The sequence below is a fragment of the Mesoplodon bidens genome (genome assembly GCF_964165515.1).
Source record: "Mesoplodon bidens genome assembly, chromosome: 8".
Lineage (NCBI taxonomy): Eukaryota > Metazoa > Chordata > Mammalia > Artiodactyla > Ziphiidae > Mesoplodon > Mesoplodon bidens.
This window is the reverse complement of record NC_138165.1, coordinates 105,772,315-105,799,102: the sequence shown is the minus strand read 5'-3', so window position 1 is coordinate 105,799,102 and position 26,788 is coordinate 105,772,315. Positions and strand designations below refer to the sequence as shown.

At 43.1% G+C, this 26,788-nt stretch overlaps 1 long non-coding RNA gene across 4 annotated transcripts; it reads left to right on the top strand.

The window, feature by feature from the left end:
* The first annotated feature begins 518 nt into the window (after window positions 1–518).
* On the top strand, window positions 519–20,231 carry LOC308621759. Of its 4 annotated transcripts, XR_014016505.1 has the most exons (6): window positions 519–608; window positions 1,534–1,642; window positions 4,483–4,579; window positions 4,890–5,097; window positions 6,447–6,533; window positions 18,466–20,231. It is a non-coding gene; the product is annotated as an uncharacterized lncRNA (long non-coding RNA). The 4 variants fall into 4 exon arrangements; XR_014016506.1 differs by lacking the exon at window positions 18,466–20,231 and having other exon boundaries at window positions 1,537–1,642; window positions 6,447–7,659; XR_014016507.1 differs by lacking the exon at window positions 18,466–20,231 and having other exon boundaries at window positions 6,447–7,659.
* The last annotated feature ends 6,557 nt before the right edge of the window (window positions 20,232–26,788 follow it).

Genomic DNA, 26,788 nt, shown 5'->3' with positions numbered 1-26,788 from the left:
TGGTCTCCGCTCCACCTCGCGCTGTAAGGTCTGTGCCTCCTTCTAGGCTGAAAATGTCTAGCGTACACACCCCAATGAGGCGGTGGCTGCCTCACCGGATTAACGGATGAGGAAGCCTGGAACCGACCCTGGTTTACCAGCCCGCAATGAGTTGCTGTTTTGATGACCCCTGTTTGCTTCCTACAACTCCACTAGTAGGTAAGCGTCGAGGTGCGTGACCTCCCGCCAGGTCCCCGCATGTACTGGAACCCGTGCCTCCTTCCACGAAAACACTGCTCTCACGGCGGGCGCCCACCTGACCCACTCGGTGGGCCTCCCGGGCCCGCCCAAATCAAAATGTCCGCCCTGCGCGCAGGCGCAACACTTGCTGCCCCGGCTCGAGACCCCGCCCCTAGTCTCGCGCACTGCCCGCCCCCCCAGGACTGCGGCTCGGGACTGGCCTAAAGGCAGCGCGGGCTCTGATTGGGTGAGGCGTAGTCACGAGGGCGCCATTCTCTTCCGTGCTGTATTCTGCCTGGGCCTAGAGTTCTGGGAGGCTGCTGGGAAGGCGTTCCCAGCTTGTCGGCGCCTGCGAGCCGCTGCAGGCTCTTCCCGGGCGTGTAGTGCAGGTGGCTGCGCGTGGTGGCCCGCGGGGCTTTGAGTGGGCGGGGCCCTACACCAGCGATAGCTTTAAGGGGAGGAGTACTCGTCAGGGACAATACTGTGCGGGTTAATTTGGGAAGTGATGGTTAAAGGTCCTGGCTTGAGACTCACTTGTGTTGTTAATTTTGATGGGGGTGGAGATGGAAGCTGCCCCAGTTAACACTGAGTTCTCAGTCTGGAGAGGTAAAGACACTTGAATTGTAGGTACTGATTTTGTTCCGCTATGGGGGCTTTATTTTGGTCCCGTGTGCTTCCGTTTGAGCAGTCGGTGGTGGAATTACTAATTTTTTTTTTTTTTTTTTTTTGCGGTACGCGGGCCTCTCACTGTTGTGGCCTCTCCCGTTGCGGAGCACAGGCTCCGGACACGCAGGCTTAGCGGCCATGGCTCACAGGCCCAGCCGCTCCGCGGCATGTGGGATCTTCCCGGACCGGGGCACGAACCCGTGTCCCCTGCATCGGCAGGCGGACTCTCAACCACTGTGCCACCAGGGAAGCCCGGAATTACTAATTTTTAAGAGCATCAGAGTTACTTGAAAACGGTGGTGAAGGGAGCAGAATGAGAGGAAAAGGGAGGAATTCCTTTTTTACCTCGAGGAGTTTCATTTCTAGATCGTGGCAAAAGAGAAGGTATGGGAGGCCTAACCTACAAACATATACCGAAAATTATCTGTGCAATATATTTTGATATTAGCTGTTGAGAGTAAAAGATTCCAAATGAAAATAACTAGGATGAGGCCTAACACGGACTTATTGCAAATGGAAACTTACCACGAATACTAGAGGCAAAAGGTGCATAGCCTGGAATGTTGAAGTCCCCGTGATGTGCCTTGTCCATTTGAAGCAGGAAGTCTTGCCCATTTGAATAATAATAATAATCTTGTCCATTTGAAGCAGGAAAACAAAAAAAGGTGAACTGAAGAAAATGAGTCTTTCCCCAGAGGAGATAGAAGATGGGGAAGATGAGACGTCAGAAGATGAGGACCATGGCAGTAGAAGTGAGGTAACTCTATGTACAGTGTGCAGCAGAGTAACTTAATGTCAACAATCAAAATCCAGAGGAGAGCAGTTAAACTACATTGTTTGATCTGAAAAGTGGTTTTGTGAACATTTTCCGACTAGTTTTGCAAACTCACCCTACGCTCAATACCAAAATCTGACAAGGTCATTTTTAGAAAAGAACATTACAGACCACTCTCATGTGCATAGATGTAAAAATTCCAAACAAAATATTACCAAACTAAATATTAGTGTTATGCAAAAAGAAAAGTACATTGTGACTAAGTGCAGTTTATTTGGGGAATACAAAAGTGTTCTTTGTTTGAAAAGTGATTTTGATTGCCTGGAAATACCGGTTTGAAAGAAAATCTCTCGACTCTTAAAATTGCTTCCTTAAATTCCATTAGTTTGTGTGTCCACCAAACATATGTTTCCATATTTATCCTTTCGGCAAATATTTAGGTCCCTAGTATGTTCTGTTTCTGGCTGGGAGCCTCTGCATTAGTAGTCCAATGTAGATAGGTTTAAGTTGGGCCCTAAAAGAATTGCGGTGGGTGATTGGGTACACAGTTAATGAATATTGAATGCTTCATCTGTGCAGCCACTGTGCTAGGACTTGATGCACTATCTCATTTCATTCTCACAGTGACCATGTTAGGTAGGGATCCTTAGCTCCATTTTATAGACAGGAAAAGAGATTTAGTCATTGACTAACTTGTTCACGGTTTCATGAGCTAATAAGTGACAGATAATAAGTGACAGAACCTGTGTTATGCATTTGGTTCTGCCGAATCCAAAGCCCCTACTCTTTCCCGGTTCATTTCTCAGTCTTTGCCCAAGCAGCTCTTTTGGAGAGACAGATAGGTATTCAATTGCCAATCTTTTGATATGGGGCTAAGGCTTTGTATTTGACTTTGAGTTCACTGTTGCAGTAGCTTATCTTTGTATAAAGTATCCCATTGTGTATCTTTTGCAATTTAAAATTTGTTTCTTTAAAACAAAGCAAAACTTAAACCCTAGGAAAGCAATTCGAATACAGACGCCTACATTTTTACCCCCATTCTTTTATGGTTCCTCACCCACACCTAATTTGACTGCACTTTTTGAGCTTTATTGAGTATGTCCAAAGCGTTCACCTTTGTTTTACTAGATTCAATAACTTTTTGCATTAATCTGATTGGTTTATATGACATTTATTATGTAATTGAAACTGCAACTACAACGGTCATATATAGGTTTGCGAACAAAAGACTGAGGCTTATTAAGGATACAGTTCAGCTTATACGATCAGAAATTTCCAGGTGTACTGAGTACCACTTAGTAGCCCATTAGCCGCGTGTGCTTTTTTTTTTTTTTTTTTTTTTTTTGGCGGTACGTGGGCTTCTCACTGTTGTGGCCTCTCCCGTTGTGGAGCACAGGCTCCAGACGCGCAGGCTCAGCGGCCATGGCTCACGGGCCCAGCCGCTCCGCAGCATGTGGGATCTTCCCAGACCGGGGTACGAAGCCGTGTCCCCAGCATCGGCAGGCGGACTCTCAACCACTACACCACCAGGGAAACCCCAGCCGCATGTGCTTTTCACATGCGTTTCATAGGCATCAAGTTAGTAAATCCTGTTTGGAATTGAGATGGCCATTTAATCCAGCCACAGACTAGCTTAATGTGACACAGTTAAGTGGACATAGATAGGAGAGCACCTACTGTACTGTGATGTCCACAACACAGTGCATTAACTCTCTATACCAATCAGAGCCAAAAAATTCTTGGTGAATGCAACTTTTGTTTCAGAACCCAGACTGTGTTAGCTCAGAGGAAAAGAGGAGTAGTCACATTAAATTTTCCTTAAACTGAGATGCACGTGTTATGGTTCTAGACTGTTCACACTGGCAGCCCTTGGTCATTCCTCTTTACAATGTGATGTTTTCGGGCTTCCCTGGTGGCGCAGTGGTTGAGAGTCCGCCTGCTGATGCAGGGGACGCGGGTTCGTGCCCCGGTCCGGGAAGATCCCACATGCAGTGGAGTGGCTCGGCCCGTGAGCCATGGCCACTGAGCCTGCGTGTCTGGAGCCTGTGCTCCGCAACGGGAGAGGCCACAACAGTGAGAGGCCCGCGTACTGCAAAAAAAAAAAAAAAAAAATGTGATGTTTTCTCTGATTGGTGCAGCATATAGTGGTAGTATCACAGTTAGATTAACTTCTAGGCTAACCATACCCTACTGTGGGCTCGTTGAAATTATTTAATTCAAACCCTAGTCTCTTTCACGTGCCTTCCCTGATCCCATGTCATTCCTATGCCAGATGAACTGGTCCCTCATCTGTTTGCCTGTAAATATTGTTCATAGCCAGTAATGCTAATCACATATTATAGTGACTCATCTCTTCCTGTGATGTGGGTTGAGGTCTGTATGTGTGTATGTGTGTATGTATATATGCACACATACATATACATACACACACACACCAGTTGTGTCTTTGCTGGGGCTGCCATAATAAAATATCACAGATGTATGGGTGGCTGAAACAACAGAAATTTACTTTCTCTCAGTTCGGGAGGCCGGATCAACTTGTTGGCAATTTGGTTACTTCTGAGGCCTCTCTCCTTGGCATGTAGATATCTGCCTTCTTGCTGTGTTTTTACATGGTCATCCACCACCCATAGTTCTTCATTTTCTCCTTTTGTATGTGGCGAGACTTCATTCAGTGTTCTGCTAAAATTTTCATCTTCAGTCATTTAGTTTTATAATACTGTGCCCAATTTTTAGTAGCTCTGGGATGGGGATCAGTGGTGTAATTAGGAAGCATGAGGTCCAGTTTTGGGGCCTGGCTCTCATTCCTGTGTGTGTTTCAGGTGCCTGCGTGGGGGTCCTCTCCTTTGGTGTTTTACTTGAATGCAGAGAGTTGGGACTCTACAGACACACTGAGCCACCTAAACAGTAGTTGACTTGGTATGTTTTCCTAGGGCAGTAGCTTGCATACTTTTAGAAACCTAGATCCTTCCCTGTAGAGATTCTGATTTCAAAGCTCTAAGTGAAATCCAAGAATTCTCTTTTTCTCTTTTTTTCTTAGACAAGCATGCCAGGTAATTCTGGTGCTGGGAGCTCTTTTACTGCACACTGAGAAATTCTTTCTGGAGAAATCAGCACAGACGTTGACACGTGGGCCTGAGCAGATGTTGCACTTGCTGACTGTGCAGTGTGACGGTCGCCTCCTGGCCACAGAGGAGACATCTCTTCATTGTTGTTCTTCCTCCTCTAGGTTGATGTCCCTTAGAAAAATGGTAGGAAGATTACTACTGCTCCAGGAAACAAAATCGAGAAAAAAAAGTTTCTGGCTCCCATGTTTGCTGAGAAATTAATATCACCATGCAGGAAGGGAGCCACAGGGGCCAAGTTGCCAAAAGACAGGAGGAGTGCCGTGCTCGAGAACCATGAGAAGTTACATGAGAACCCTGAGGAGGATGAAGGTAAGAACTGTGAGTTGTGTTAGGATGAGGGACGTAAAGAGTCCCCTCTGGGGACATCCCTGCTGGTGGCTGTCGGGTCAGCCTTACGTGCCATTGCACATGGCTCTCGAAAGGGTTCTGTGGAACTACCACCCTTGGCATCCCTCGCCGATTCTCCAGGCTTGGCTTGAGGAGTCCCAGTGGACACTTGACTTCTGCTGTCCACATGACCAGAATCAGAGTTTTCTCTTTGAATACTGTACACTCTTTCTCTCTTTGTGCTTATGAGCCAGGCAGGTTAATTGTCCCCCAGATTTCACTCTGAGTGATTTTTTTGTCCTGAGGGCGTCTATGTAACATTTTAAATGGTATTGCTTCCAAAGCAGTAATTCTTAGCATTGTTATGAAAATACAATAATACATTTTAAATTATTTCAAATAAAAGGTTAAAATGACAGCGAATTTTTTTCTTAGATTTGTGTATACAGTCAGACTTATGAGCAGTTTCTCTGAAAGAACAACTTGTTTTCATTCTTAACAAGTCTGTGTGGCAGTAATTGATTGGGTGGGTTTTCATTTAGATTCTGAAAAAGAAGCCCTGTATCCTTCATGGGCCAGGGGGAGAAAAGCCTTTCCCCTGGGGGCAGAGGAAGATGAGCAGGATCATAAGGGTGATGACACAGGCTGTGAGGAAGAGGAAGGTCAGAATGACCTAAACCAGTTCTGTTAGTGATGGCCAGTATCAAGGAATTAGAGTTATAAGCAAAGCCATTGAGCAGGGCTGTTGAAGTTCTTTTATGAACTTGAAGAACTTTTCCTAATTAATTTATAAATGCTTTTAAAAGTATTCTGACCAGGCCTAACCCAGGTGTCTTGTAGAGAATAGGCACAGTGTAGGTATGGTATTTGTGGACAGTGCAAAAGCTCCCACTTTACTCATTAGTGGCACAGACAGATCATTAAAAATACTGTATTCTGGGGACTTCCCTGGTGGCGCAGTGGTTAAGAATCTGCCTGCCAACTCAGGGGACACGGGTTTGAGCCCTGGTCCGGGAAGATCCCACATGCCGTGGAGCAGTTAAGCCCATGCACCACGACTACTGAGCTTGCTCTCTAGAGCCTGTGAGCCACAACTACTGAGCTCACGTGCCACAACTGCTGAAGCCCGCGTGCCTTGAGCCCGTGCTCCACAGCAAGAGAAGCTACCGCAGTGAGAAGCCCGCGCACCACAACAAAGAGTAGACCCCGCACGCAGCAACTAGAGAAAGCCTGTGCAGCAACGAAGACCCAACACAGCCAAAATAAATAAATAAATTTATTTTTAAAAAACCCAAAGAAACAAAAAACTGTATTCTGGCTTTTGCCCACAGAGCCTATGAAGAAAGCAGCTGATAAACAGAAGGAGGAAATGACCAAACAGAATGCTTCCCCTGAAACCAAAAATCAGAAATTAGAAGGTAACTTCTTTGCTGTGTTTTAGAGCACAGGAGACACGTGGAGAATTTCATATTGGCGAAAACCAAATCTCTGTTAGCCCAAATGATGGACAAAGGGATTTTAATTGCAGCCTGGTGTTACAATATGCCAGATTCTTCAATGGATATTTTTTTTAGCGTCATTCTTTCTGAACTGTTTCTTTGAGTTCTCTCTCTCTAGTTTTTGCCTTTTTGTATGGCAGCTAAACCACCTGTAAGTTTCAAACTATTTGTTGGAAATCTGAATTTCAACAAAACTGTTGCTGAACTAAAAACTGGTCTTAGTGAATTTTTTGCTAAAAATGACGTCGCAGTCATTGGTGTCAGAGTTGGCTTGTCCAGGTAAATACTGATAAATTAAGGGTGTTGTTAAGAGTTTATCAGCCCAACAATTATTATTCTTGTCAGATCCTTTTGTTACTTGTTCTTCGCCCTTTATAAGATATTACCTCAGCCTCTTGTAGTTCAGAACGAGTATTTAAAGTCCTTCAGTGGCTCATTTAATACATCCATTATATTAAATTTTGCTATCCCATTTTTCCAACCAAAATACTAAACTAATCACAAGACCTTCCAAGTCTTTACAGAAACATGTTTTCATGATTTTCCAACTGTGAGCAATGTTATTTGCCTAGAATTATTTTAAATGAACACAGATTTAATCATAAAACCCCTAGCTTTGGTGGCAAATATAGGTTCTGTGTCAGTTCTGCTTTTTTGCTGAGTTGAATTTCATCCTTTCTTACTTCTTTCTCATCAGAAGCATATGTCTTGGGTGTGAGCATGCTTATTTTATGGTACTCAGAATTTCTTAGGTAGAAATGAAAAGATAATAATAATAGTAAGCATTCATTGAGTACTCACTGTACCAGGCATTGTTCCTTGTTTATTTAACTCATTGAATCCATAAGACAATTCTCAGCAGTAATTATTGTCATTATCCCCATTTTACAAAGGAGGAAGTTGAGGCACAGAGAAGTTAAGTGACGTACCAAATATCACACAGTTAGAAAGTGGCAGGCTCAGGATTTGAGCCCAGCATTCTGGCTCCAGAGGTAATGCCACAACTTTTGACACATTGCCCTGCTTACACTTTTTGTTAACTATATTGTGAAATATTGTTGTGTTTGTAGTAAATAAAGATTCCTTTTGCATTAAAAAAAAATTCTTGGGACTTCCGTGGTGGCGCAGTGGTTAAGAATCCACCCGCCAATGCAGGGAACACGGGTTCGAGCCCTGGTCCTGGAGGATCCCACATGCTGCGGAGCAACTAAGCCGTGTGCCACAACTACCGAGCCTGCACTTTAGAGCCCACAAGCCACAACTACTGAGCCCGTGTGCCACAGCTACTGAAGCCTGTGGACCTAGAGCCCGTTCTCCACAACAAGAGAAGCCACCACGATGAGAAGCCTGTGCACTGCAACGAAGAGTAGTCCCCGCTCACTGCAACTACAAGAAAGCCCGCAGGCAGCAACGAAGACCCAACACAGTCCCCAACACCCCCCCCCCCCAAAAAAAGAAAGAAATTTACTCTAATAGCCTTTGAGTTTGCCAACACGTTCTGTTTTAAGAATGATATTTTTGGGAATTCCCTGGTGGTCCAGTGGTTAGGGCTCCGTGCTTTCACTGCCGTGGGCATGGGTTCAATCCCTGGTCAGGGAACTAAGATCCCACAAGCCAGGGCTTCCCTGGTGGCGCAGTGGTTAAGAATCCGCCTGCCAGCGCAGGGGACACAGGTTTGAGGCCTGGTCTGGGAAGATCCCATATGCCACGGAGCAGCTAAGGCAGTGCGTCACAACTACTGACCGTGTGTGAGCCCGCAAGCCATAACTACTGAGCCCGTGTGCCACAACTCCTGAAGACTGCATGCCTAGAGTCCGTGCTCCACAGCAAGAGAAGCCACCGCAATGAGAAGCCCATGCACCGCAATGAAGAGTAGCCCCCGCTTGCCGCAACTAGAGAAAGCCCACGCGCAGCAACGAAGACCTGATGCTGCCAAAAGTAAATAAATAAGTAAATTTATTTTCAAAAAAAGATCCCACAAGCCGCATGGCATGGCCAGAAAAAAAAAACAAAACGATATTTTTGTTTCAGTTCACAAGTGCAATGGCTGTTTCTTAAAACAGAAATTCAAAAACGTGTCATTTCAAGTTACATTTTTTATAGCTTTTAGTTAAATCTGGCCAGTAGTTAGAAAACTAATAATGATTTCAGCGGGTGAGTTTGCCCTGACTCTCAGTCCTTGCCCCAGAGGAGGGCTTCTCGACTCTTGCACTATTAAAATTTGGGGCCAGCTAATTCCTTGTTTGGGGGGGGGGCGCTGTTCAACAGCATCCCTGGATTCTACCCACTAGATACTAGAAGTAGTCCCCCAGTTGTGACGGCCAAAGATGTCTCCAGATATTGTCAGACTCACCCCAGGTGAGAACTGCTGCTCTCCAGTTACTTCATGGCACCGATATTGCCAGTTGGTGGAGGCTTGGTTTTAATTTGTAAAATTTGACAGCTGCGTTTGACTCAATGCTAATTTCCACTTTCACAGCCAGTGTGAGTAGCCAGCTGGAAGGCATATGCCTTTTGACTCTGCTTGTGTTTTTTTTTTCCTTTTCGGCTGCATCTCTGTAGGAGATTTGGTTATGTGAATTTTAAATCTGCTGACGACCAGGAAAAAGCCCTGGAACTTAGTGAGACAAACGTCCTTGGATATGAAATTAAATGGAAGAAACCGAAAAGGGAAAGGAAACAAAGAAATGTATGCAAGCAAGGTAACTTGTTCAGAGATACCTGTGTACCTAGAAGACTCTGCATCAGACAGGAATATCGTATTCTTTCTTACTCTGTGCAAGCACTCCTCAGTTTCTAGCAAGTCGCCTACTTCCACAGCACAGACTCTCTCTGCCGTGCTCACTCCTTCTGCTCTAGCCTCACGGCTCACCTTCTCTGTCCTAATGTTCATGACTCATCCCCTGGCTACTGACAACCCATCCAAGAGTCTCAGCTTAAAGGTCACCTCTGCAGATCAGAAAAATTTTCCCTTACCCCCAGACTAAGTTAAGTCTTCTCTACTTGATGTTTTCATTTCCCTTTTTACTTTTCCTTCCTGACACTTACCACAGTTTGTAATTATGTGGCTATTTGTTTACTAGCCTTTTCCCCAACAAGACTACATTCTCAAGAGTGGAAACCAAGTTCGTATTTTCACAGCCAGCACATAGCACAGGCTGTTGTCACCCAGACGCTGTGTGCAAATGTCTATTTTTAAAAAATATTTTATTTATTTATCTTCCTTATTATTATTATTTTTTTGGCTGTGTCAGGTCTTAGTTATGGCACATGGGATCTTTGTTGAGGCATGAGAGATCTTTTTGTTACGGCGCGTGCGGGCTTCTCTCTAGTTGTGGCGTGCAGGCTCCAGGGCGTGTGGGCTCTGTAGTTTGCAGCGCATGGGCTTAGTTGCCCTGCAGTATGTGGTATCTTAGTTCCCCGACCAGGGATTGAACCTGTGTCCCCTGCATTGGAAGGTGGATTCTTTACCACTGGACCACCAGGGAAGTCCCCAAATATTGTTAAATGAAGGAATATGTACTACTCTCCGACTCTTTGAGAAGTATTTTTTCTCTCTTGGAGAACTCTTGATGCTTATGAGATCTAAACTCAGACTAAAAATACTCTTTTGTGTTTATGAAGATGGAAATGCCAAAACACTTTTGATCAAGAACTTGCCTGACAGAGTCATTCAACATGAATTAATAGAAGTGTTTGAGGATACTTTTCAAATCAGATTGGTGAGCAAGGATGGGATGAGTGAAAGGTATGCCTTTGTACCTTGTACTGAAAAAGAATATATGATAACAGAATTTCATTGTATTCTCCCAAATCACTCATACCGGATTTTAGAGAAGGAAAAAGTAGTTATCCAGCCTTTCTACCAGCAGGCAGAAAAAGCATCATAAATGGATAGCCAAAGGCTTCTAGAAGACGGTAGGGCTGTCATAGAGAAATGAAGACTTTATTCTATCAAGTACAAGATTGAAGATTAGAACTCATAGGTTATCTTCATCCTATCTCTCCAGGGCTGACTACAGGAAAATAACACCCTTGGTGACTTGTCTGGACAGGTACCAAAAGAGAACATTAACTTGGTCTGTTAGAATTATGTTGTAGGCAATTAATGAAATACTGTCACTATGTATCTGGGCTTTGGTAGCCTAAGAGGGTGAATATGGTGAAATTAGAAAGGATGGAATAGAATGTATTTTGAAGGGATTCTCAATGTGGTAAAAAATGGGTATCAGGATTACAGATACATTTGAGCTAAATTTGTTGGTGTAGGTGAACTCTAAAATAATCTATGCCACTGTATTCTGATGAACATAATCTCTGGAAAAGAATCCCACAGATTTAGAAAACAAGTCTGAAAAGATAAATCCCAAATTGTTAGCAGTGTTTACTGTGAGGAGGTTTCGGGGCACTCTGCTGGGCTTGCATACCGTACCCCAAAATTAACTCAAAATAGATCAAAGACCTAAATGTAAGAGCTAAAATAGAAAACTATGAAGAAATACAGGAGTCAATCTTTGTGATCTTGGATTAGAGTCTTGCACAAGCAATAAAAGAGAAGATTGAGAAGTTGGGCTTTATCAAAATTAAAAACATTTGTACTTCAGAGGACACTATCTAAAAAGTCAAAAGAAACTCTACATCCTGGGAGAAAATATTGCAAATCATATATATGAAAGAGACCTGTATTTGTAAAAGGTATATAAAGAACTCTTATAGCTCAATAATTAAAAGACAACCCAATTAAAAAATGGGGAAAGGACTTGAATGACCGTTTCTCCAAACAAGGTGTACAAATGGCCAATAAACGTGTAGAAAGATGCTCAACATTAGTCACTGAGGAAGTGCAAATCAAAACCATGATGTGAAGCAGGGCTGAGTCAAGATGGTGGGCTAGGAGGATGCAGAATTCGCATCTCCGCACAACTAGGGAACCTACCAGGCACAGTTGGGGGATCACGGACACCTAAGGGGACGGGAGGAACTGCTAGCAACCGGCTTGTGGGATGGGATATTGGTGCCCAGGCTGGAGGTCGGGCCTGAGCTCCTGTAGTGGGAGCTCTGAGTGCAAACTGCTGGACTAACAGAGGACCTCTGTTATTAATTGGAGTGAGGCCTCCCATGGGTCCTAATCTCAGCACCAAGACCCAGCTCTGCCCAACTGCCAGCAAACTCCAGTGCTGGATGCCTCAGGCCAAACAACCAGCAAGACAGGAATACAGCCCCACCCATAAAAAAAAAAAATGACAGAAAAATATGTTACAGACGAAGGAGCAAGATAAAAACCTACAAAACCAAATAAATGAAGATGAAATAGGCAACCTACCTGAAAAAGAATTCGGAGTAATGGTAGTAAAGATGATCCAAAATTTCGGAAACAGAACGGAGAAAATAGAAGAAACAGTTAACAAGGATCTAAAAGAACTAAAGAGCAAACAAACAGTGATGAACAACACAATAACTGAAATTAAAAATACCCTGGAAGGAATCATTAGCAAAATAACTGAGGCAGAAGAACGGATAAGTGAGCTGGAAGATAAAATGGTAGAAATAACTGCCGGGGAGCAGAATAAAGAAAAAAAAAATGAAAAGAATTGAGGACAGTCTCAGAGACCTCTGGGACAGCACTAAACGCACCAACATTCGAATTATAGGGGTCTCAGAAGAAGAAGAAAGAAAGAAAGGGTATGAGAAAATATTTGAAGAGGTTATAGTCGAAAACTTCCCTAATATGGGAAAGGAAATAGTCAAGTCCAGGAAGCGCAGAGAGTCCCATACAGGATAAACCCAAAGAGAAACACGCTGAGACACTTATTAATCAAACTATCAAAAATTAAATACAAAGAAAAAATATTAAAAGCAACAAGGGAAAAGCAACATATAACATATAAGGGAATCCCCATAAGGTTAACAGCTGATCTTTGAGCAGAAATTCTGCAAGCCAGAAGGGAGTGGCAGGACATATTTAAAGTGATAAAAGGGAAAAACCTAAAAGCAAGATTACTCTACCCAGCAAGGATCTCATTCAGATTGAACGGAGAAATTAAAACCTTTACAGACAAGCATAGTTAAGAGAATTCAGCACCACCAAACCAGCTTTACAACAAATGCTAAAGGAACTTCTCTAGGCAGGGAACACAAGAGAAGGAAAAGACCTAGAAAAACAAACCCAAAACAATTAAGAAAATGGTAATAGGAACATACATATCGATAGTTACCTTAAATGTAAATGGATTAAATGCTCCAACCAAAAGACATAGACCGGCTGAATGGAAACAAAAACAAGACCTGTATATATATTGTCTACAAGAGACCCACTTTAGACCTAGGAATGTATACAGACTGAAAAAGATACTCCATGCAAATGGAAATCAAAAGAAAGCTGGCGTAGCAATTCTCATATCAGACAAAATAGACTTTAAAATAAAGATGATTACAAGAGACAAAGAAGGACACTACATAATGATCAGGGGATCAATCCAGAAGATACAACAATTTAAATGTTTATGCACCCAACACAAGAGCACCTCAATACATAAGGAAAATGCTAACAGCCATAAAAGGGGAAATCGACAGTAACACAGTAATAACGGGACTTTTAACACCCCACTTTCAACAATGGACAGATCATCCAAAATGAAAATAAATAAGGAAACACAAGCTTTAAATGACACATTAAACAAGATGGACTTAATTGATATTTATAGGACATTCCATCCAAAAACAACAGAATACACTTCTCAAGTGCTCGTGGAACATTCTCCAAGATAGACCATATCTTGGGTCACAAATCAAGCCTTGGTAAATTTAAGAAAATTGAAATCATATCAAGTATCTTTTCTGATCACAATGCTATGAGACTAGATATCAATTACAGGAAAAAAACTGTAAAAAATACAAACACATGGAGGCTAAACAATATGCTACTAAATAACCAAGAGATCACTGAAGAAATCAAAGAGGAAATCAAAAAATACCTAGAAACAAATGACAAAACACGACGACCCAAAACCGATGGGCTGCAGCAAAAGCAGTTGTAAGAGGGAAGTTTATAGCAATACAATCCTACCTCAAGAAACAAGAAAATCTCAAATAAACAACCTAACCTTACACCTAAAGCAACTAGAGAAAGAACAAAAAAACCCCCAAAGTTAGCAGAAGGAAAGAAATCATAAAGATCAGGTCAGAAATAAATAAAAAAGAAATGAAGGAAACAGTAGCAAAGATCAATAAAACTAAAAGCTGGTTCTTTGAGAAGATAAACAAAATTGATAAACCATTAGCCAGACTCATCAGAAAACGGGAGAAGACTCAAATCAACAATTAGAAATGAAAAAGAAGAAGTAACAACTGACACTGCAGAAATGCAAAGGATCATGAGAGATTACTACAGGCAACTGTATGCCAATAAAATGGACAACCTGGAAGAAATGGACAAATTCTTAGAAAAGCACAGCCTTCCGAGACTAAACCAGGAAGAAATAGAAAATATAAACAGACCAGTCACAAACAGTGAAATTGAAACTGTGATTTAAAATCTTCCAACAGGGCTTCCCTGGTGGCGCAGTGGTTGAGAGTCTGCCTGCCGACGCAGGGGACACGAGTTCGTGCCCCGGTCCGGGAAGATCCCACATGCCGCGGAGCGGCTGGGCCCGTGAGCCATGGCCGCTGAGCCTGCGCGTCTGGAGCCTGTGCTCCGCAATGGGAGAGGCCACAACAGTGAGAGGCCTGCGTACCGCAAAAAAAAAAAAAAAAAAAAATCTTCCAACAAACAAAATCCCAGGACCAGATGGCTTCACAGGCGAATTCTATCAAACATTTAGAGAAGAGCTAACACCTATCCTTCTCAAACTCTTCCAAAGCATAGCAGAGGGAGGAGCACTCCAAAACTCATTCTACGAGGCCACCATCATCCTGATACCAAAACCAGGCAAGGATGTCACAAAGAAAGAAAACTACAGGCCAATATCACTGATGAACATAGATGCAAAAATCCTCAACAAAGTACTAGCAAACAGAATCCAACAGTACATTAAAAGGATCATACACCATGATCAAGGGAGGTTTATCCCAGGAATGCAAGGATTCTTCAATATACTCAAATCAATCAATGTGATACACCATATTAAGGAACTGAAGGATAAAAAACATGATAACCTCAATAGATGCAGAAAAAGCTTTTGACAAAATTCAATACCCATTTATGATAAAAACTCTCCAGAAAGTAGGCATAGAGGGAACATACCTCAACATAATAAAGGCCATATATGACAGACCCACAGCCAACATCATTCTCAATGGTGAAAAACAAACCATTTCCTCTAAGATCAGGAACAAGACAAAGGTGCCCACTCTCACCACTGTTATTCAACACAGTTTTGGATGTTTTAGCCACAGCAATTAGAGAAGAAGAAGAAATAAAAGGAATCCAAATCGGAAAAGAAGAGGTAAAACTCTCACTGTTTGCAGATGACATGATACTGTACATAGAGAATCCTAAAGATGCTACCAGAAAACTACTAGAGCTAATCAATGAATTTGGTAGAGTAGCAGGATACAAGATTAATGCACAGAAATCTCTTGCATTCCTATACACTAATGATTAAAAGTCTGAAAGTGAAGTTAAGGAAACACTCTCATTTACCATTGCAATAAAAATAATAAAATTCCTAGGAATACACCTACCTAAGGAGACAAAAGACCTGTATGCATAATACTGTAAGACACTGCTGAAAGAAATTAAAGATGATACAAACAGAGAGATATGCCATGTTCTTGGATTGGAAGAATCAACATTGTGAAAATGACTGTGCTACCCAAAGCAATCTACAGATTCAGTGCAATCCCTATCAAACTACCAATGGCATTTTTCACAGAACTAGAACAAAAAACTGCACAATTTGTATGGAAACACAAAAGACCCTGAATAGCCAAAGCAACCTTGAGTAAGAAAACCGGAGCTGGAGGAATCAGGCTCCCTGACTTTGTAGTATGGAAGTATGTACTCCCATACTACAAAGCTACAGTAATCAAGACAATATGGTACTGGCACAAGAACAGAAATACAGATCAGGATAGAAAGCCCAGAGATAAACCCATGCACATATGGCCACCTTATCTTTGATAAACGAGGCAAGAATATGCAGTGGAGAAAAGGCAGCCTCTTCAATAAGTGGTGCTGGAAAAACTGGACAGCTACGTGTAAAAGAATGAAATTAGGACACTTCCTAGCACCATTCACAAAAATAAAGTCAAAATGCATTAAAGACCTAAACGTAAGGCCAGACACTATAAAACTCTTAGAGGAAAACATAGGCAGAACACTCCATGACATAAATCACAGCAAGATCCTTTCTGACCCACCTCCTAGAGAAATGGAAATGAAAACAAAAACAAATGGGACCTAATGAAACTTAAAAGCTTTTGCACAGCAAAGGAAAACATAAACAAGACGAAAAGACAACCCTCAGAATGGGAGAAAATATTTGCAAACGAAGCAACTGACAAAGGATTAATCTCTAAAGTATACAAGCAGCTCATGCAGCTCAATATCAAAAAAACAAACAATCCAATGCAATAATGGGGAGAAGACCTAAATAGACATTTCTCCAACGAAGATATACAGATTGCCAGCAAACACATGAAAGGATGCTCAACATCACTAATCATTAGAGAAATGTAAATCAAAACTACAATGAGGGGGCTTCCCTGGTGGCACAGTGGTTAAGAATCTGCCTGCCAATGCAGGAGATACAGGTTCGAGCCCTGGTCTGGGAAGATCCCACATGCCGCAGAGCAACTAAGCCCATGCGTCACAACTACTGAGCCTGTGCTCTAGAGCCCACGAGCCACAACTACTGAAGCCCGTGTGCCTAGAGCCAGTGCTCCGCAACAAGAGAAGCCACCGCAATGAGAAGCCTGTGCACCACAATGAAGAGTAGCCCCTCTCTCGCCATAACCAGAGAAATGCCCGTGTGCAGCAACGAAGACCCAACGCAGCCAAAAATGAAATACATTAAATAAGTAAATTTATATATAAAAAAACTACAATGAAGTATCACCCCATACCGGTCAGAATGGCCATCATCAAAAAGTCTACAAATAATAAATGCTGGAGAGGGTGTGGAGAAAAGGGAACCCTCTTGCACTGTTGGTGGGAATGTAAATTGATACAGCCACTATGGAGAACAGTATGGAGGTTCCTTAAAAAACTGAAAATAGAACTGTCATATGACCCAGCAATCCCACTACTGGGCGTATACCGTGAGAAAACCATAATTCAAAAAGAGTCATGAACCACAATGTTCATTGCAGCACTATTTACAATAGCCAGGACATGGAAGCAACCTAAGTGTCCATTGACAAATGAATGGATAAAGAAGATGTGGCACATATATACAATGGAATACTATTCAGCCATAAAAAGAAACGAAATTGAGTTATTTGTAGCGAGGTGGATGGACCTAGAGTCTGTCATGCAGAGTGAAGTATGTCAGAAAGAGATAAACAAATACCGTATGCTAACACATATATATGGAACCTAAAAAATATGGTTCTGATGAATCTAGGGGCAGGACAGGAATAAAGATGCAGATGTAGAGGATGGACTTGAAGACATGGGGAGGGGGAAGGGTAAGCTGGGAAGAAGTGAGAGAGTGGCATGGACATATATACACTACCAAATGTGAAATAGAGAGCTAGTGGGAAGCAGCCACATAGCACAGGGAGATCAGCTCGGTGCTGTGTGACCACCTAGAGGGGTGGGATAGGGAGGGTGCGAGGGAGACGCAAGAGGGAGCGTATATAGGGATATATGTGTGCATATAGCTGATTCATTTTGTTATACAGCAGAAACTAACACAACATTGTAAAGCAATTATACTCCAATAAAGATGTTAAGAAAAACCAAAACGAAACAAAACCATGATGTGATACCACTGCACACTTGTTAGTGTGGCTGTAATAAAAAAGACAATAACAAGTGTTGACAAGGATGTGGAGAAATCCGAACCCTCACTCATTGCTGGTGGGAATGTAAAGTAGCACAGTTGCTTTGGAAAACGGTTTGGCAGTTTCTCAAAATGTTCAACATAGAGTTGCCATACGGTCCAGCAATTCTACTGTTAGGTATGAATCCAAAAGAAGTGAAAACGTATATCCACACATTTCTACAAATGTTTGTATCCGCTTTATTCATAATAGCCCAAACCGGAAACAACCCAAAATGTCTTAACAGCTGATGAATGGATAAACAAAATGTCGTAGTTTCATGCAATGTAATGTTACTCAGCCATGAAAAGGAATGAAGTACTGATACATGCTACAACCCAGATGAATCTCAAACATATTAGGCTAATTGAAAGAAGCCAGACACAAAAGATGGCATATTTGTATAATCCCAGTTATGTGAAATGTCCAGAATAGGCAGATTTACAGAGACAGGAAGTAGCATAGCGATTGCCTGCAGCTGGGGGATGGGAGTGAGTTGGGGGGGATGAGGAGTGACTGGGGCTGGGTGCTTAATTGTCCTAAAATTAGATTATGGTGATGGTTGTAGAATTCTGTAAATATACCCTTGTACACTTTAAATGGGTGAATTTTATGATTTGGAAATTATATCTCAGTAGAGATTTAAAAAAAAAACACAGTGTGTGTATGTGTGTACATTTGCTTTTATTTATACAGCATGTTGCCTCTAAGGATAGAAATTGGGCAGAAGGAAGACTTCACTGTACCCTGTCTACCTTTTGCATTTCGAATCTTGTATGTGCATTACTATTTCGAAAGACAATACAGAAGAGTACTAAATGTTGACTTCTTTCTTCTCACCCCTACCCTATCCCCACAATTGCAGGATTGCCTCTATTGACTTCATGTCACAGGCCGATGCAGAGAGAGCCTTGGAAGAGAAGCAAGGAACAGAGATCGGTGGGCTTGCTGTAGTTCTGGAACTTGTCGGAGCAAAAAGCCAAGGCCAAGATGAGAGAGACGGGAAAAAAGTGCAACTGGCGAAGTAAGGGTGTGACAGCTTGGTAGATGGAGACTCGCCAGGTTTCCCAGGGAGGGGCTTGTATGAGGTTAGGGGCACTTGGCACTGTTTTTTTTTTTTTGGCTGCGTTGGGTCTTTGTTGCTGCATGTGGGCTTTCTCTACTTGTGGCGGGTGGGGGCTACTCTTTGTTGCGGTGTGTGGGCTTCTCATTGTGGTGGCTTCTCTTGCTGCAGAGCATAGGCTCTAGGGGCACGGGCTTCAGTAGTTGCAGCACATGGGCCCTAGAGTGTGCAGGCTTCAGTAGTGTCAGCATGTGGGCTCAGTAGTCGTGGCTCGCGGGCTGTAGAGCGCAGGCTCAGTAGTTGTGGCACGCGGGCTTACTTGCTCTGCAGCATGTGGGATCTTCCTGGACCAGAGTTCGAACCCATGTCCCCTGCATTGGTAGGTGGATTCTTAACCACTGCACCACCAGGGAAGTCCCACTTGGCACTTTTAAATACAGTTTCTCACTCTATCAAAAAGGTGTAAGTCATCCTCATAATTCTGTCAAGCTAATACGTATTGTCCTAATTAACTGTAACCTCGATGCCTGCAGAAGGCATGGCACTTTGAGAGACATCAGTTTAGTTCCCCCTTTTGGGGTATCTTCTAGGATTCTGTTTCAACAAGCTCTTAAACCTGTGGTTTCAGAGTTAGATATTTAATTCTCTTCAAGTTGTGTTTTTTGTTTTTTTGTTTTTTAAAAAATTTTGGCTCTGTTGCGTGGCTTGCGGGCCATGGCAGTGAAAGTGCCGAATCCTAACCACTAGACCACCAGGGAACTTCCTCAGGTTTAAAGACCCCAAACCTAATCTGCCTAATCTGATTGCTAGACGTGGTGGCTTATACAGAAAAAAAAAAAATAGTATTTACCATGAATATTTTTAAAAATCAAGAGATTTCACATAAAAAACTGGATTTCCAGCTTCTTTTGCTACATCAGAAAATCTGGTGGCCCAGAGGCTGCATCCCTACACGTCCACAGGCGTCTGGAGAGAGGCAGCTGCTTCCTCTCAGCTGTGGCATTTGCTCTGCTGGCTACAACCCTACTGTTCCGGAAGTTCTTACCAGCCCTGAAGGAGTGAACATCACGCTGACACTTTGAAAAAGTAGTTAATACTTTTTTTTTTTTTATCACAAAGCCATATATTTTTCTTCTCGGTAAAGATATTTTTATATGTCTTATGCATTTGTCTCTTTCAAAAGTGGGAAAATGAAAGTTAGAACAAGAAAACCATGGACTTCAAGAAAAATGGGAGAGAGCTTATTTCTTTGGAGGAAAAGAACGTTCCTTCATATTTAATATGCAAACAAAGTCTGTCTGTGTCAAGAGAATGTGACCTAAGACACCATTATGAAAGCAACCATCGTAGGAACCATGATGAATTTACAGAAAAGCTGTGTGATAGAAAATTCAATGAACTGAAAAAAAGACTGAAATTTCAACATGATTTGCTTTTGAATGTGAATAAAATAAGTGATGCTGCTATGAAATGTAGTACATATTAAGCGAGAAAATTGCCCGGGCAGCCAAACCTTTTGCAGATGGTGAGTTTATCAAGGACTGTCTGTTGAGTGCGGCAGAAAACATGTGCCCTGAACAGAGACAAGCGTTTGCCAACATAAGACTAACTGGTAGTGTTGTTGCCCAGCATGTTGACAACACGACTGAGAACTTGCAGGACAAGTTGCAAGAAAAAGCCGAATCATTTGTGGCTTTTTCCATTGCAGCTCAGGAAGGAGTGGATGGCAATATCGACCCCCACGTAGGTGTATTTATTCGTGGTGGCAGTGAAACTTTTGATGTGACCAAAGAACTTCTGGACATGGTCCCCATAACAGGCACAACATCAGGAAATGAATTAGTTTTACATGTTGAGAAAAGTCTTAAAACATTTAACGTGGACTGGTAAAAATTGGTGAGTATTAGCACAGATGGTGACTCTGCAATGGTTGGTGTTAAAGAACTAGTTGCAAAACTGAAATCTAAAGTGTCAGGGCTGGGCTTCCTTGGTGGCCCAGTGGTTAAGAATCCACCTGCCAATGCAGGGGACACGGGTTCGAGCCCTGATCCAGGAAGATCCCATGTGCCATGGAGCAACTAAGCCCGTGCCCCACAACTACTGAGCCTGCACTCTAGAGCCCGCGAGCCACAACTACTGAAGTGCGCACGCCTAGAGCCCATGTTCCACAACAAGAGAAGCCAGTGCAATGAGAAGCCTGCACACCGCAATGAAGAGTAGCCCTCGCTCACTGCAACTAGAGAAAACCCGCGTGCAACAACGAAGACCCAATGCAGCCAAAAATAAATAAAATAAATAAATTTATTAAAAAATAAAAATAATAAAGTGTCAGAGCTTTGCCAAGACACAGAACTAAAGTCTGTGCACGGCCTCATTCTCCAGGAGTCACCTCGTGCTAAAAGGTTAAAAATGGTAGTTAAGGGCTTCCCTGGTGGCGCAGTGGTTGAGAGTCTGCGTGCCGATGCAGGGGACATGGGTTTGTGCCCCGGTCCGGGAAGATCCCACATGCCGCGGAGCGGCTGGGCCCGTGAGCCATGGCCGCTGAACCTGCGCGTCTGGAGCCTGTGCTCTGCAATGGGAGAGGCCACAACAGTGAGAGGCCTGCGTACCGCAAAAAAAAAAAAAAGTAGTTAAAAAACTACTATGTCATGGACAGAGTAGATTATACCATAATCTGGATACGCTCCCATGGCTTGGACTGCAGAAAGTTCGGTGCTTTGTGTAATGAGTTAGATGCACCATATGGAAGCATGTTCTGCTCCATGGAACTTAAGTGGCTGAGTTGTGGTGTGGTCCTAAGGCAGTTTTTTGAACTGTTGGAGGAAATTAACTTTTTCTTGTCTTCTAGAGGAAAATCTGTGCCTCAGCTTACAAGCAAAGATTGGGTCAGAGACTTAGCCTTTTTGGTTGACATTATGACATATCTAAACATGTTGGATATTTCTCTGCAAAGGCGTTCTCAAGTGGTGACACAAATGTATGATTCAGTTGGCTCATTCCTAGCGAAATTGTGTCTTGGGCGACTCATTTGGCAAGGAACAATCTGGCCCACTTTCCTACCCTGAAATTAGTTTCTGAAAATGAAAATGACGGCTTGAACTACATTCACCAAATTAAGGAGTTGAAGGCTGAATTCCAAAAAAGGTTCTCTGATGAAAACTTTATGAGAATGAACTAATATTGGTCAGTTACCCTTTCTCAATTAGTATTAATAATGTGAATGAAGAGCTACAAATGGAAGTTATTGAATTGCAGTGCAATAGTATACTGAAAGCCAAATACAGTGATGTTGGGATCCCAGAATTCTACAGATATCTTGGGAATGGTTACCCTAAATATAAAAACCATTGCGCAAAGATTCTGTCCATGTTTGGAAGTATTGATGTTTGTGAGCAGCTATTTTCTTCTATGAAACTAAAGAAAACTAAATGTTGCTTCCAGTTTAAGGATTCAAAGATGAATGTGCAACACAGGATTCACAGCCTGACGTTGATTGACATCTTGGAGCATAAGAAAGGAGTGTCAGATTTCGAATTTCAAATCTGAGGAGTAATAAATTATGGAACTTTGAATAATTATTTCTATTTCCAAATTATGTTTTTTCAATGTCAGATTTAAAGTATAATCTCTGGCATCATATGTTTGTACCTTATAACATATAAAATAACATTTGATTATATCCTGAACGCTTATTTCTCCTATACTTTGCTTTTCTGGCGCTTAGGTTATTCAAGTTTATAAACCTGTGCCCTAAAAGCAGCCACATTTTCCCAAAAGGCACTTGTGAGCCAGCGATGTGAACCAGGGAGTCAGCTGGATGAACGGAATGTTTAGATGCTTCATGCAGCCCTGTCCCCTAGGATGACAGACGTGCCACAGTGATCATGGGGCTCAGGCCAGAGTAACCCGCTTCCTTAGACAGAGCTGGGGCGGCATAGCCAATTCTGGCCTCTAGGCTTCTTTTTTGGTGTTTCCATTTTTCATTTAAACACCTTTCTTTTTTTTTTTTTTTCTTTTTGCGGTACATGGGCCTCTCACTGTTGTGGCCTCTCCCGTTGCGGAGCACAGGCTCCGGACGCGCAGGCTCAGTGGCCATGGCTCATGGGCCCAGCCGCTCCGCGGCATGTGGGATCTTCCTGGACCGGGGCACGAACCCATGTCCCCTGCATCGGCAGGCAGACTCTCAACCACTGCGCCACGAGGGAAGCTCTGAACACCTCTCTTTTGAAATTTCAATATTGTTGGTCAGCTCACAGTCAGTTGTGTCTGGACCTGGGAGGCCATTCTACCTCTTACAGACAAGGATGGGTATTCCTTTGGCATCCTGGTCACCCCAAGGGGATGCAGAATGGGGTGTCAACATGTCTAAGAGCTTATGAGCATTTTTCCAGGGAGAAGGCCCATAGCTGCCTTCAGAGTCTTAAAGAGGTCTGTGATCCAAAAAGTGTTTTTCTACTGTGAAATTGGGACAGGACTCCTCACTGTTGCAGAAACTATATCTTGAAAAATTAGTCACATTATAGAAATGATATGTACTTTAGAACATTTGGAAACTCTAAAGAAATAAAGGGAGGGCTTCCCTGGTGGCTCAGTGGTTAAGAATCCGCCTGCCAATGCAGGGGACACGGGTTTGAGCCCTGGTCCGGGAAGATCCCACATGGCGCGGAGCAACTAAGCCTGTGCACCACGACTACTGAGCCTGCGTGCCACAACTGCTGAAGCCCGCGTGCCTAGTGCCCATGCTCTGCAACAAGAGAAGCCACCACACTGCAGCAAAGAGTAGCCCCCGCTCACTGTAGCTAGAGAAAGCCCACGTGCAGCAACGAAGACCCAACACAGGCAGAAATAATAAATAAATAAAAAGAAAAGCAATAAAGGGAAAAACCTATAATCTCAACAACCAGAGGTAACCCCTATAAATATTTAGGTATGTTTTCTCCATCAACTTTCTGTGCATTATTTTATATGGTTGAGTACATCATGTATTCTGCTGCCTTCCCCCTCACTCCCTCACTTAGTAAACTCTAAACATCTGTCAGTTCTGCCAAGCTCACGGTTGAGTTTATTTGATTGTGTCAGGTGTGCACTGATGGGCCTTTGACAGCCAGAGTGAGTTCTCTGGGCATCACGTGAGCCACAAGGTTGATTTCCAGGGGTGGGATTCCTCTTCCATTCTGCCAGGCTCTGCGAAGGCCAGAGAACGACCCTGTTGTCTAGGGAAGCAGAGGCAGATGCCACCTGCTGACCCTCAAGGCAGCCTTCCAGCGGAGGTCCTGGGACCACTACTGAGGAGAAGCTTAGCTGAACAGCCACAGCAGAGCAAAGAGGGAGATGGGGGCTTTAGGACAAGGTCTCACCCATGGCTCCAGTCTTGGCTGGGCCATCAGTGCCCCCCAAAAGTCTTCCATTTCCTTTGTCCCATTGTCCATATGACCCCCTATTCTTCCTACAAGTCAAACCAAATTTACCACTCTTCTCTCCTTCTCATTCCGTAACTTCACCTCCTAAATAAAAGCCATTTGAGAAGGACCCCCTCCTCTCCTGTTCACCTTTACACACTTGCCAGGATCTGTAGCCTCCTCCCTTCCTAAGGTGCCTTCTCCCTGCCCATGGCCAGTCCCTCCCCCTGTGCTCCGGTCTCCATCCCTGCCTCTGTAGGGCTTTCCTCCATCCTCTACCTTTCTGTACTTCTGGGATTTTTGTTTGTACTGGCTCCTTCCACCAATATTTTTTTTAGTTTTCTGAATTTTTTAAACATTGAATACTTTTTGAATATTCACATAGTTCAAAATCAAAATAATACAAAAAAGTATATGGTGAAAATTATTGCTTCCTTTCCAGGCCACACTCATGTTCACCCTTCACCTCTCCTCCATCTTACTAGTTTCTTGTGTTATCTTTTTTTTTTTAACATCTTTATTGGAGTATAGTTGCTTTACAATGATGTGTTAGTTTCTACTTTATAACAAAGTGAATCAGCTATACACATACATATATCCCCATATCTCTTCCCCCTTGCTTCTCCCTCCCTCCCACCCTCTGTATCCCACCCCTCTAGGTGGTCACAAAACACCGAGCTGATCTCCCTGTTTCCACCAATATTTAAACATGCCCATGTCTCTGACACACTCTTTTAAATTTTCTAATTAAAATGTTAAAATTAGGACACACATTTACTAGTTCAAAATTTAACAGGTGTAAATTGAAAGGCCTCCTCCCCCATCCCCTAGCCACCTAGCTCCTTTGTATGGAAGTAACCAGTGTTATTGCTTTCTTGTGTCCTTCCACTGTTGTGCATGGTCAAGGAATCATGTTTACGTTATTTTTCCCACCTATTTTTTTTTTACACAAAAACCTCATAGGTTATACAGGTGTATAATAGGTTACACAAGTGTAACCTATTAGTACCTTGCTTTTGTTTTTTCATTTAAAGTATCTTGGAGATCATATCAATACAAAGAGGTGCTTTGTTTGTTTTTACAGTTGTAGTGTCGTATGGATGTACGAGGATTTATCTGCCAGTGTATTAGGTTAACTCCAGCTCCCCTCCTGTAACAGATGGACTCCAAATTCTTAGTAGGTCAACAGAGTAATCGTTTATTTCTCACTCATGACACAGTAGGGAGTGTATTCTTGGTCACGTGGCCTTCCATGTGATCATTTAGGGACCTAGGCTTCCTCCACTTTGTGCCTCTGTCCTGGGCCATTGGAAATCTCTTCATTCAGCAAGTGGATAGGAAAGAACAAGGAGGGTCCAATGTGGGGACTTTTTATGGTGGGCCTAGCGGTGTGTTGACTACTACCTTTGGCTAGAGCTTGGTCAAGTGACCGAACCTCTAGTCCCAAGGGAGGTAGGGAGAGCTGGACCACAGCTCCGTCTCCAGGAAGAAGGAATGGCTTGGACGAGCAGCTCACCAGTCTGCTGCCACTGGTCTTTGGCTGATGTTGCCTCCGTTTCCACAGAATCCAAAACAAAGCCTTTCCCTCAACCCACATCTGCCTTTGAAGTCCTGCTCTCCTTCCTTTTACAGCTAAATGTATCTTGAAAGTGTCTCCCAATTTGCTGCCTGCAGTTCTTCTCTGACTCCTCTGTGCACCTGTGATGGAGATGCCCCCCTCCCCACCTGCCATTCTGCTGAGACTCTTCCCAAGGACACCAAGGACCTCTGAGGCAAAGGCCCCTAGATGCTTTTTAGTTCATATCTTAATCCCTGCAACGTTTGACACCACTGACCCCCCCCTTCCTCCCCCTTTGAAATCTCATTCTTTTCATTTTTCTCCTCCTCTCTGAATGCTTCTTCTCAGGCTGTCCCCTTCCTCTGTCCCTTAAATGTTGATGTTCCTTAGATGACTTTTCCCCCCTCACGACGTATCAGTGGCTTCTAACCTTTTGGGGGAAGGGGAAAGGGGAGGGCAGTCAGGGATCTCTTGGAGCATCAGTTAAAAGATGTCAACCCTCTTCCAAGAATTATGCACATGTGCACCTACATGTGTATTTTTGTTACACCTTCAGGAGGTCCCTGGATCCCAGAAGCCCACCTTGATATCCAGGTTAAGAACCTCTATTCTGTGTGTCCCCTGGGTGATTCTATCTACTCCCACAGCTTCCATTGCGTGCAGAGGCTTCCAGAGTAGAATCTCCAGCCAAGCACTTCCTTCTAAATGCCAGCCTGTAAGTGCTGGACCTCTCCATTAGGAGATCCTCCAGGCCCTGCCCCTGTATGGTGTTGATAATTGAATTCATCATTTCTCTCCCCAGCTTCTAAACCAATTCTCCCCTAGCTTGCTTTATTTTAGTGAATGGTACCACCATCCATCCAGTTTCTGGCTCAAGTCAGAAACTTGAGAGTTGTCTTGTACTTCCTACTACTTAGTCATTTCCCATTTCTATCTAGTTGCTAAATCCTGTTGACTGTACTACTTAACTAAGCCTTTGAATCTTTCACTTCTCTACAATCTCATCAGTAGTGAACAGTACCACTCTTGTTGGGACCATCGTCATCTCTCGCTTGAACTTCTCTGCAAAAGCCTCCTAATTGGTCTCCCTGCCTCTCCATCTCTAATCTTTCTGCCTTCAAAACATTCTCCAGCCAACAGAGTGATCAAAAAATAAACCCAAATTAGG